Consider the following 14,224-nt stretch of genomic DNA (forward strand, 5'->3'; position numbering starts at 1 on the left):
CAATGAGATCCCAAAAATAATCAATTCTTAAGGATAAAGAACTACCCCAAAGTATTAAGCAGACAAACAGCAAGTACAATTATAATATATTTTATCAGCTTTCAAAAGAAAAATATTTATATATAGGCAGAAAAAAAAACAATTACATTTTATATGTGGCATATATATATAATGTTTATTGGAATAACCTTGTTAGTCCAGTGATTTAGATACCATAATAACAAGAGTATTGCACGTAGCATTGATACTTTTTTATTATAATAACAAGAGTATTGCACATAGCATTGATACTTTTTTATTATAATAACAAGAGTATTGCATAGAGCATTGATACTTTTTTATTATAATAACAAGAGTAGTGCACGCAGCATTGATACTTTTTTATTATAACAACAAGAGTATTGCACATATCACTGATACTTTTTTATTATAATAACAAGAGTATTGCACGTAGCATTGATACTTTTTATTATAATAACAAGAGTATTGCACGTAGCATTGATACTTTTTTATTATAATAACAAGAGTATTGCACGTAGCATTGATACTTTTTTATTATAATAACAAGAGTATTGCACATAGCATTGATACTTTTTTATTATAATAACAAGAGTATTGCATAGAGCATTGATACTTTTTATTATAATAACAAGAGTATTGCACGTAGCATTGATACTTTTTTATTACAATAACAAGAGTATTGCACGTAGCATTGATACTTTTTTATTATAATAACAAGTGTAGTGCACGCAGCATTGATACTTTTTTATTACAATAACAAGACTATTGCACGCAGCATTGATACTTTTTTATTATAATAACAAGAGTATTGCACGTAGCATTGATACTTTTTTATTATAACAACAAGAGTATTGCACGTAGCATTAATACATTTTTATTATAATAACAAGAGTATTGCACATAGCATTGATACTTTTTTATTATAACAACAAGAGTATTGCACGGAGCATTGATACTTTTTTATTATAACAACAAGAGTATTGCACTGAGCATTGATACTTTTTTTATTATAACAACAAGAGTATTGCACATAGAACTGATACTTTTTATTATAATAACAAGAGTATTGCACGTAGCATTGATACTTTTTATTATAATAACAAGAGTATTGCACGTAGCATTGATACTTTTTATTATAATAACAAGAGTATTGCACGTAGCATTGATACTTTTTATTATAATAACAAGAGTATTGCACGTAGCATTGATACTTTTTATTATAATAACAAGAGTATTGCATGTAGCATTGATACTTTTTTATTATAATAACAAGAGTATTGCACATAGCATTGATACTTTTTATTATAATAACAAGAGTATTGCACGGAGCATTGATACTTTTTTATTAAAATAACAAGAGTATTGCACGTAGCATTGATACTTTGGGGCCTAGTTATCAAGCCATCAACCTCAAATATGCTGGAATTCCGCAGCGTATTTGTGGCGAGGCTGATTCGCCTTAGTTATCAAGCCCTAGATACCGGCAAAAGTAGAATTTAGTGACGTAAGCTTCGATCCGCCGGACTCAGTCCGACACAGATCGATTCTTACATTACTCCAGATGTTCCGAACGCAATTTCGGAACAATCTGATTACTTTTGTTAGTTATCAAAAAACTAGCAGGTACGCCCTGGAGGCGGCGGATCCAATAGGAATCAAAGGGAGTCTGACCATAGCGAAAGTTCATGTTCGCTGCTGCCAGACATCCTATTGATTCCTATGGGAGCTGTCTACACCTAACACCCTAACATGTACCCCGATTCTAAACACCCCTAATCTGTCCCCCTACACCGCCGCAACTAAATAAATGTATTACCCCCTAAACCGCTGCTCCCGGAGCCCACCACCACTCTAATAAACTGATTAACCCCTAAACTGCCGCTCCCGTAGCCCACCGCAAGCTATAATAAATAGTTTAACCCCTAAACCGCCGCTCCCGGTCCCCGCCACAACTATAATATATGTATTAACCCCTAAACCGCCGCTCCCAGACCCTGCTGCCACCTACATGATACCTATTAACCCCTATCCTGCCCCCCCTACACCGCCGCCACTGTAATAAAATTATTAACCCCTAAACCTAAGTCTAACCCTAAAACCTCCCTAACTTAAATATTAAATAAATAAATCTAAACTCAATAAAGTTATTAACCCCTAAACCGCCGCTCCTAGACCCCGCCGCAACTCTTATAAATGTATTAACCCCTAAACCGCCACTCCCGGACACCGCCGCCACCTACATTATACCTAGTAACCCCTATCCTGCCCCCCTATACCGTTGCCACCTATAATAAAGTTATTAACCCCTATCCTGACGATCCCGGACCTCGCTGCAACTAAATAAATAGTTTAACCCCTAAACCGCCACTCCCGGACCCTGCCGCAACCTATATTAAACTTATTAACCCCTAATCTGCCCCCCTACACCATCGCCACCTATAATAAATTTATTAACCTCTATCCTGCCCCCCCTACACCGCCGCCACTGTAATAAAATTATTAACCCCTAAACCTAAGTCTAACCCTAACCCTAAAACCCCCCTAACTTAAATATTAATTAAATAAATCTAAATAATATTTCTCTTATTAAATAAATTAATCCTATTTAAAACTAAATACTTACCTTTAAAATAAACCCTAATATAGCTACAATATAAATAATAATTATATTGTAGCTATCTTATTATTTATTTTTATTTTACAGGCATCTTTCAATTTATTTTAACTAGGTACAATAGCTATTAAATAGTTATTAACTATTTAATAGCTACCTAGCTAAAATAAAGAAAAATTTACCTGTAAAATAAAAATTAACCTAAGTTACAATTACACCTAACACTACACTATACTTAAATAAATGATTCCTATTTAAAACTAAATACTTACCTGTAAAATAAACCCTAAGATAGCTGCAATGTAATTAATAATTACATTGTAGCTATTTTAGGATTCATACTTATTTTACAGATAACTTGGTATTTATTTTAGCTAGTTAGAAAAGTTATTAAATAGTTATTAACTATTTAATAACTACCTAGCTAAAAGAAATACAAAATTACCTGTAAAATAAATCCAAACCTAAGTTACAATTAAACCTAACACTACACTATCATTACATTAATTAAATAAATCAGTTACAAATAATTACAATTAAATTAAATTAAATAAACTAACTAAAGTACAAAAATTAAAAATGCTAAGTTACAAAAAAATAAAAAAATAAGTTACGAACATTTAAAACATATTACAACAATTTGAAGCTACTTACACCTAATCTAAGCCCCCTAATAAAATAACAAAGACCCCCGGAACAGCCAATAGAATGCGAGCTCAATCTGATTGGCTGATTGCATCAGCCAATCGGATTGAACTTCAATCTGATTGGCTGATTCAATCAGCCAATCAGATTTTTCCTACCTTAATTCCGATTGGCTGATAGAATCCTATCAGCCAATCGGAATTGAAGGGACGCTATCTTGGATGACGTCCCTTAAAGGAATATCCATTCGTCTGTAGTCGTCGGGAAGAAGAGGATGGCTCCGCGTCGGCTCGTCTTAAGATGGCTCCGCTCCGCTCCGGATGGATGAAGATTGAAGACATCGCTTGGAAGATGACATCGCCCGGATGGAAGATTTCTTCAGCGCCCCTTGGATGATGACTTCTGCCGCTCCGGATCTCCTCTTCGGTTCCAGCGATGGTCGGCTGGCTGAAGACGACTCAAGGTAGGATGATCTTCAGGGGGGTAGTGTTAGGTTTTTTTAAGGGGGGTTTGGGTTAGATTAGGGGTATGTGGGTGGTGGGATTTAATGTTGGGGGGGTTGTATTTTTCTTTTACAGGCAAAAGAGCTGAATTCTTTGGGGCATGCCCCGCAAAAGGCCCTTTTAAGGGCTGGTAAGGTAAAAGAGCTTTGAACTTTTTTTAATGTAGAATAGGGTAGGGCATTTTTTTATTTTGGAGGGCTTTGTTATTTTATTAGGGGGCTTAGATTAGGTGTAAGTAGCTTAAAATTGTTGTAATATGTTTTAAATGTTTGTAACTTATTTTTTTTATTTTTTGTAACTTAGCTTTATTTATTTTTTGTACTTTAGTTAGTTTATTTAATTTAATTGTAGTTATTTGTAACTAATTTATTTAATTAATGTAATGATGGTGTAGGTTTAATTGTAACTTAGGTTAGGATTTATTTTACAGGTAATTTTGTATTTCTTTTCGCTAGGTAGTTATTAAAGTATTAATAATTACATTGCAGCTATCTTAGGGTTTATTTTACAGGTAAGTATTTAGTTTTAAATAGGAATCATTTATTTAAGTATAGTGTAGTGTTAGGTGTAATTGTAACTTAGGTTAATTTTTATTTTACAGGTAAATTTTTCTTTATTTTAGCTAGGTAGCTATTAAATAATTAATAACTATTTAATAGCTATTGTACCTAGTTAAAATAAATTGAAAGATGCCTGTAAAATAAAAATAAATCCTAAGATAGCTACAATATAATTATTATTTATATTGTAGCTATATTAGGGTTTATTTTAAAGGTAAGTATTTAGTTTTAAATAGGATTAATTTATTTAATAAGAGAAATATTATTTAGATTTATTTAATTAATATTTAAGTTAGGGGGTTTTAGGGTTAGGGTTAGACTTAGGTTTAGGTGTTAATAATTTTATTACAGTGGTGGCGGTGTAGGGGGGGGGCAGGATAGGGGTTAATAAATTTATTATAGGTGGCGACGGTGCAGGGGGGGCAGATTAGGGGTTAATAAGTTTAATATAGGTTGCGGCGGGGTCCGGGAGCGGTGGTTTAGGGGTTAAACTATTTATTTAGTTGCGGCGAGGTCCGGGATCGTCAGGATAGGGGTTAATAACTTTATTATAGGTGGCGACGGTATAGGGGGGCAGGATAGGGGTTACTAGGTATAATGTAGGTGGCGGCGGTGTCCGGGAGTGGCGGTTTAGGGGTTAATACATTTATAGTAGCATTGGTACTTTTTTATTATAACAACAAGAGTATTGCACGTAGCATTGATACTTTTTTATTATAACAACAAGAGTATTGCACATATCACTGATACTTTTTTATTATAACAACAAGAGTATTGCACATATCACTGATACTTTTTTATTATAACAACAAGAATATTGCACATAGCACTGATACTTTTTTATTATAACAACAAGAGTATTGCCCATAGCACTGATACTTTTTATTATAATAACAAGAGTATAGCACGTAGCATTGATACTTTTTTATTATAATAACAAGAGTATTGCACGTAGCATTTATACTTTTTTATTATAATAGCAAGAGTATTGCATGTAGCATTGATACTTTTTTATTATAATAACAAGAGTATTGCACGTAGCATTGATACTTTTTTATTATAACAAGAGTATTGCACGTAGCATTGATACTTTTTTTTAAATCATAACAACAAGAGTATTGCACATAGCATTGATACTTTTTTATTATAACAAGAGTATTGCACTGAGCATTGATACTTTTTTTTAATCATAACAACAAGAGTATTGCACATAGCTTTGATACTTTTTTATTATAATAACAAGAGTATAGCACGTAGCATTGATACTTTTTTATTATAATAACAAGAGTATTGCACGTAGCATTTATACTTTTTTATTATAATAGCAAGAGTATTGCATGTAGCATTGATACTTTTTTATTATAATAACAAGAGTATTGCACGTAGCATTGATACTTTTTTATTATAACAAGAGTATTGCACGTAGCATTGATACTTTTTTATTATAACAACAAGAGTATTGCACGTAGCATTGATACTTTTTTATTATAACAACAAGAGTATTGCACATATCACTGATAATTTTTTATTATAATAACAAGAGTATTGCACTGAGCATTGATACTTTTTTATTATAACAACAAGAGTATTGCACATAGTACTGATACTTTTTTATTATAATAACAAGAGTATTGCACGTAGCATTGATACTTTTTATTATAATAAGAGTATTGCAAGTAGCATTGATACTTTTTTATTATAACAACAAGAGTATTGAACGTAGCATTGATACTTTTTATTATAATAACAAGAGTATTGCACGTAGCATTGATATTTTTATTATTATAATAACAAGAGTATTGCACTGAGCATTGATACTTTTTTATCATAAGAGCAAGAGTATTGCACGTAGCATTGATACTTTTTTTATTATAATAGCAAGAGTATTGCATGTAGCATTGATACTTTGTTATTATAATAAGAGTATTGCACGTAGCATTGACACTTTTTTATTATAATAACAAGAGTATTGCACATAGCATTGATACTTTTTTATTATAATAACAAGAGTATTGCACGTAGCATTGATACTTTTTTATTATAATAACAAGAGTATTGCACGTAGCATTGATACTTTTTTATTATAACAACAAGAGTATTGCATGGAGCATTGATACTTTATGTGTACAAGCTTTCGGAAAGGATTCCTTTCTTTCTCAAGTCTAAAACAATACTGACAAATTCAATGGAATTTACAGAATACATCTTCCCCTACCTTTTACAACTCGTAATATGCATGCTATTTCTGTTGCATGCAAAAAAAAAAATATATATATATATATATATATATATATATATATATATATATATATCCCTTGGGCGCAATCAATTTTTTTCTCCATTAACTTCTATGAAGAATGAGAAAACGCAATGGAGTTTGGGTGATGTCAGGTAATTTTTATGGGGGAATACATGCATGCGGAAAATTAAGTTAGTTTTTTCGTGCTATTCGGTTACCACTAGCGCAAAAAAAGTTTTTTTGGATCTTGTAATATGAACGCAAACCTGACTAGTGCAAAAAGCTTAACACAAGCAGAGTTTTCATGATCACAAAAAAAAAAAAATACTGCACCATTTGTAATCTAACCATTAGCGCATGATAACAGGTCACATAGCAAATCTGTTTTTTGCAATTGCGAAAACACAGCGTGCATTAAACATTTTCACATTTGGGGTTATGCAGGTATTACAAGTTGTAGAATAACTTATTTTGAGCGCGCCTTAACCCGCATAATTCAAAAAGCCAGACTGCGTGCATGTTCATATATTCCCCCATAGAAGTCAACAGAGAAGACAAATAGAAAAAAAAAAACTAAAATTCTAATTTGTTGCCTAAAGCCCATGACGTATTCTCCTCGAAAAGTGTACAAGAACATGCAATTATTTCATATTGCAAGAATGTTTTGTTAACTGAATTTGCTATATTTATTGCTAAATAATTATTTTATAAATATGTGATGGTTTTAGACTGATATATTAATTTATAGTGAGATATGTATATGAATATATATACAGTATATATATGTCTAGATATCTCAAGATCTATATGTGAATATCTCTTTGAAAATCCATCCGAGATAATGTTTAATGTGCATAAGATTGTAATGTGAAATATTTTTATTATCTCCATAGTTAAACATATCTCTATACATAAAAGTCCATATTTCTTTATGTTTGTATGTGTATGTATGTCATGGTAAAATCCCTTTGTCTGCTTTTTATTATTTTTTTAAGCACCCGAGATCTCCTATCTTTGAAAACTTTTGTGTGCAATATATTTTTAAAATAATTTTTAATAGACAGTGTTAATATGAGTGTAACTTTACTTTGTAATGTATTTTTGAAGTGTTTCGTGAAACTTTTTTGTTGCGGAAAATTGTTAACTGCAGCTCTTCGATCGTGGAAAGGATTGTTGTGTTAAAGACTTATAATATCAGGGCAATGAAAATTGCTTGCAAAAAGTCCATATCACGCGCGGTAAAATACATATTGTGTGACTTGCAATTAATGTTTTAATGCTTTTTAATAGAAATACTTGACATTTCTATATTCTATATATTTTTTTTAATATATACAGTGTAAACTAATTTAAAGAAAACTAATATATACTAATGATTTTTGTTAGTATATATTCATTTTCTTTACATTAGTTTGTGCAATCCTCCATATATTACTTTTCTTTAAAACAGAAAGAATATCAATATTTTCTATACGAATATGCATTTTAAACAAAATTAATGCACATGTCTATTTAAAATAATAATTTTTTCTTTAATATTTGAATTGTAAAATAAATATCACGCAAACATTATTACTTCTATTTGAATGTTTCAACATTTTTAGACTGGGGGATTGTAAATCACAATCTTCTACATATAAAATGAACAAGTTATTAGTTAGACAAACGAACATTTAGTGCTTTGAGGAGTTTAAAATATATATAGATGGGTATTAATTAAACCTGACTGAGGTTCAAGTGAAAAATTGTATGCAGTCAAAATGCAATTTTTAATAGAGATTTGTTTATGACTTATATGCTAAAAGAGTATATAAACCGATAGTTATTATTTATATTTAAATCAATTCTAGTTTACTTCAAAAATAAATAACAAGAGATAGATGTTGTAGCTAAACAAATATATTTTTTTAAGAGCATATACAATTGCTAAGGAAGGGCAAATAAGAACAAAGAATTTCCTTTTAAGAATGTGCATGCCTTTATGTCTAATGATGTCTAAACATTTTCATTAGCCACCTTAAGCAAATATTGCATATGTCACATGAATTAATGATTATGCCCTAAAAGCAAAAACAGTCAACAAATCATTTATAATTTATATAAATAAGTAGGTAAATATTTTGAGTAGAGTAAGCTGAAAGAGCAAAAAAAAAATGTGCTAATTCAATAACTGACTCAAGGGGCTCAGATATTTAGTCAGAGGAATGTCCAATATTTGGCAAACATTTAGCATGAATTCAGAGCAAACACATGTGGTAAACATTTATTATTTTAAAAGAATGTTAAAAAAACTTATTTCTTTTCTCATTAAAAAAAAACATTGATGGGAAATTTTATATGTGAGTGGAAACAAAATAAGTGTTTAAAATCCTTAATTTGGTCATATCAATTTGTATCAAACGTAAAACTGCATATTTCTTGAAGTTGAGCTTTATAAAATAATTACTTGTTATACCACATTAAAATGTCAGTTAACCTTTTAACGTTGTTAGGGCATTGTATTCCGTCCCAATTTTGCTGGGCTTTAACACCAAAGGACGGAATACAACGTCCTAACCGCTTGGCTTTCCTGAAGCCACTGGCGCTTCCCTGATGGGATCGCGGTCTGGAGGGGTGCCTAGCATCATCAATTTGTTTACATCGGAACAGTTGTTCCAATGTAGACACGTTAACCCCGGCACAAAATGTTAAAACAAAACACATTTTACATGGTATTTTTTTTTCATGGGACAGTTGCAAATCTTGTCTTGAAACTACAAGGACTGTTACTGAAAATCATATTACTAAAATTGATATTTGAATTAAATTGGTTCATAACATAAGCTGAAATGGCAAATAATTTGCCTTTATTCTCATAGTGGTGAATTTAGTAACATCTGTGTTGGTATATAGTCATATAAGTGATAATTTTGATGCTCATAGCTTGTAGCTAAATTATTGGCATTGGCATTATCATCAGGGGCTAAAAATGTTTTGGTACTTTTTAAATTATTTTTTCTTCTGTTGCTTTACAACATTGTTGGATGTGCAATATGGATGTGCAATGGCTTCTGCTAATCAGTTGAGAACAATAGATAATGCAGAATACTTTAATGTTATTCTATATTGTTATACAGTTGTATTAAAATATTGTGCCATACATATTCACATAATTAGTAGGTTAATCCATACTGTGAATGTAAATATACTTATGAAAGATAAGTTGCATAATTCCCATTAGGCATGTGCATTTTGATCATTTGGGATGACCCAAATACCGTAGAAGACTGCCGCTTGTGGCATTTTGTTTTCGGAGCCAGATTTTTTCATTGTGAAAGTGCAACACACTAAGATCTGTGCAAATCCAGATATGTGTGTGTTTCTAGAAGAAAAGTACATAAAACCCCTCAAATCAGATTGCTTAAGGGGCCAGTAACCCTACAAAATAATGTTATATAATTCAGCACATAGTGCAGAATTATATAACATTAGCTTAGCGGCAACTTTATAAATCAAAAGCTTTCAGATATTTTTTATTTCAAAATTGAATTTACCTGAACTCCGCTCAAGGCTCTTGTTTTTCAAAAGAACTTCACAGGCGCGCTGTCTAGTCACAGCACGCACGATCATGTCATTAAACTGAATGTAGCTCACTCTCGCTCTGGTCTTGGTAGCGAGCTACATTTAGTTTGTGGTGCGACTGGGCGCAATGTGACTAGACAGCTCGCCCATGAAGTGCTTTTGAAAACAAGACCCACTCAGTAGAGCCTGGAGCAGAGTTCAGGTAAATTAAGTTTTGGAATAAAACATCTCTGAAAGCTTTTGATTTATAAAGGTTCAGCTAAGCTAATGTTATATAATTCTGCACAATGTGCATAATTCTATAACATTATTTTGTAGGTTTTCTGGCCCTTTAAGACCAGAGAGGGTAAGCCTTCATAAAAAAAAAAAAATCCTAATTAAAAACTAAACACATACCCTCACCACAGTTAAACCTTACATAAATGAAGTTAACAAATGTCTTTACAGTAAGGGTTTCTGTAATAAAAAAATAATTCCCCTTTCTGTTAAAATTTCCTAAATCTATTCTGGGTGTCTCCTCTTTCATCATAATATTCTCCTAACATTTGTATAAACAACTGATTATATATTTTCTTTTCTTTTTAATGTATTTTATTTGAGATCCATAGATACCATGGAACATACATTTTCTGGCTATCAAACTTACTGCCATAAAAAATATCTCATTTTGATTGCATTCTTTTCCTCAGTCTTATAGGAAAACCTTCATATTATCAATATAAATTGGTTTATCCAAAATTTATGATATCCAAAATTTAGTTCTACCCCAAAATTACCTTACACATTTACACAAAAGTAAAATACATGTGATCTGTCAATACTCAAAACTGCTATAAATAATTATTGCAGACAGTAATTTTCCTGAACATTAGGGGCGAGATTACATATATGGCGTAGGCTTCAGTGCAAGCACTGCAACTCGCGCCGCCCGTAATTTAACCTCGCACATCGGGGTATCCAATAAAACCCGCTGGCAGTTCATAAAGTGCCGTAAGTTGGATAAACTAGCGATGTCCAGAAATGATCGTAAATACAAATTGCTGGAGCCGCCAGTGACTTACGGCACTTTAGAAACTGCCGGCGCCTAAGAAAAGTAAAACAAAATATCAAACCTCCCGTAAAAGTCTAACACGCCTCCCAAAAATAAGGCTGACACATAGAACCCCGATATCCGCCATCAAACCCACTTCGAAAATAATAAAAGTATTAACCCCTAAACCGACAACCCCCCACAAAGCAATATGCCTATTTAAACTATTAACCCCTAAATCCGCCAACCCCAACATCGCAAACTACCTATCAAAGTATTAACCCCTAAACTGCCAAAGCCCACAACGCAATAAACCTATCAAATTATTAACCCCTAACCTGCCAAAGCCCACAACGCAAATAAATAATTAAATTACTAAGCCCCCTAACCTAATACCCCCTAACCTAACACCCCCTAAATGAACCCAAATTACCTAAATTGCAAAATACTAAAGTTACTAACTATTAAAATAATAAAACCTAACAATACTTTAAAAATAAAAAATAAACTATGTATAATTTAAAATTATAATTTAAAATTATGGTGTAGACTATTCGTTTAAGCTACAATTACATAAAATAAAAAAAATCTAAGATTACAGAAAATAAAAAACAAAATTATAAAATTTTAAAAAATTATACCTAATCCCTATGAAAATAAAAAAGCCCACCCAAAATTAAAACACCCCCTACTCTAAGAATAAACTATCAGTAGCCCTTAAAAGGGATTTTTGCAGGGCATTGCCCCAAGATAAACAGCTCTTTTACATTAAAAATACACAAAGTCCCCCCAACAGTAAAACCCCCCACCCACCAAACCCCCCAAATTAAAAAACATAACACTAAAAAACCTAAACTACCCATTGTCCAGAAAAGGGCATTTGTTGGGCATTGCCCTTAAAATGGCATTTAGCTCTTTTACAAAATGGCCACCCTAATCAAAATTAAATAAAGGTTCTGTCCCATGCAGTGAAGTCTTCTACCAAGCGGCGACTTCTTCTTTCTTCTTCCGGGGCGGAGATGAAGACCGATGACCGCGTAGCTGAAGACCAGCAACCCTGGAACTGAAAACCGACGACCCTGGAACTGAAGATCGGCGACCACGGAGCCATGAAACGTGGAGGATCCTCTTCGTACGATCACCACCTTACACTGGATAGTGAATTCAAGGGACGCGATTAAAAATGGCGTCCCTTGAATTCCTATTGCCTGCATTGATCCTTCAAATTCAAATCAGCCAATAGGATGAGAGCTACTCAAATCCTATTGGCTGTTCAAATCAGCCAATAGGATGAGAGCTACTGAAATTCTATTGGCTGTTCAAATCAGCCAATAGGATGAGAGCTACTGAAATTCTATTGGCTATTCAAATCAGCCAATAGAATTTCAGTAGCTCTCATCCAACTGGCTGATTTGAACAGCCAATAAGATTTGAGTAGTTCACATGCTATTGGCTGATTTGAATTTGAAGAATCAAATCAGCCAATAGGAATTCAAGGGACGCCCTTTTTTAATCGTGTCCTTTGAATTCACTATCCAGTGTACGGCGGCAATAGTACAAAGAGGATCCTCCATGCTCCATGGCTCCGTGGTTGCTGGTCTTCAGTTCCAGAATCGCCGGTCTTCAGTTCCAGGATCGCCGGTCTTCAGTTCCAGGGTCGCCGGTCTTCAATTCCAGGGTCGCCCGGTCTTCAGCTTTGCGGTCTTCGGTCTTCAGCTCCGCCCTCCGCTCTGGGCCAGATTGTTCCTGGAAGAAGAAAGAAGAGGTCGCTGTAGGGTTACTTCTTTTGTTTCTTAGCTCTGCTCTGGCTGATAAGGGTGCGGCACACGTTCTCTTCAGGGCCCTGGGGTGACAACTGAAATCACACACACATGCAACTGAGTGTTTTCACAAGAGTCCCCTTTATTGAAGAACACACAAAGACTTTATAGGGAAGTATACGTCATACATGAGGTCACAGGAAATATATAAAAAACGTAGTTAACTTCACATCTGCATAAGGGGCCCACAGGAAATAAGAATGTTGTTATAGCACATAACAGAATATGCCCATATAACCATTTGTAGAGAGGATCTAATATTAGAACCATATGTTACAACTTATATAAAAGAAACTTGTGGAATGCTGCATTATAAACATTTGATACTAGATTTAAGGCTACCCTCAATATGCTTAATATGTGAGCTTCAAATTACCCATATAACATAATATATATAATATATATACATACATATACACACATATATACATAAACACATATATACCCATCATTCCCCTCTTTGATCACATCGTGATCACATAACCTGTAATGTTCCTACAATATAAACTATCTGGGTCTACCTCTAATTAAATTTTGCAGTTGAACTTTTTCTGCATCTTGTATCATACCTGATATTTTCTTTCGTAAAGTACAAGACATGTAACAGTTAAACAATGTTAATAATAGTAAACAAAATAGGTGCAAAGTGTCCAGCATCTTTAGGTGAATAATAACATGCCGTTATTAATACTATTGGGATATACACAAAGATCAATATCCCCATTAGGAAAAGGAAGATCTTGCAGGAATGTCTTGGATCCATGATTGAGATCGTAATCCTGGTCTTTGTGAGGAGTGATCGCTACCTTATCACCCACTTCTCCTTTGTGAGGGGTGACCGATAGCTTGTCACCCGCTTCTCCTCTCTTTGGACAGAGTTTCACTCGTGAAGCGTGTATCCAGATGTCCTTGTCGTCAGTCAGTACGGCAGTCCTGGTTACAGCGATCACAGTGACTGGCTTGCTGAACGGGAAACCTCCTTTCTTTGCTTTATTCAGCTGGCGAATGCAGACCAGATCTCCAGGCTTGAAAGGATGGGTTGGTTCCTGTGAGGGAAGAGGTAAACGGGAAGACACATCACCATAGATGCCATTCATCTAAACAATCTAAATCACCATTTTTAATGATAAGTGGGCCTTTTACCCATGGAGTCAGGAATGGTCTACCCATTAGGACCTCAAATGGAGACAACCTGGCTGTCCTATTTGGGGTCATTCTGATTTCTGCTAAA

General features: G+C 33.4%; 1 protein-coding gene across 2 annotated transcripts in view; it reads left to right on the plus strand.

The window, feature by feature from the left end:
* Positions 1 to 14,224, plus strand: part of GABRG3 (gamma-aminobutyric acid type A receptor subunit gamma3) — a 1,437,912-nt gene that overhangs the window by 318,358 nt on the left and 1,105,330 nt on the right. The window lies entirely within an intron of this gene.

The sequence above is a fragment of the Bombina bombina genome, chromosome 3 (genome assembly GCF_027579735.1).
Source record: "Bombina bombina isolate aBomBom1 chromosome 3, aBomBom1.pri, whole genome shotgun sequence".
In the NCBI taxonomy this organism is placed as follows: Eukaryota; Metazoa; Chordata; class Amphibia; order Anura; family Bombinatoridae; genus Bombina; species Bombina bombina.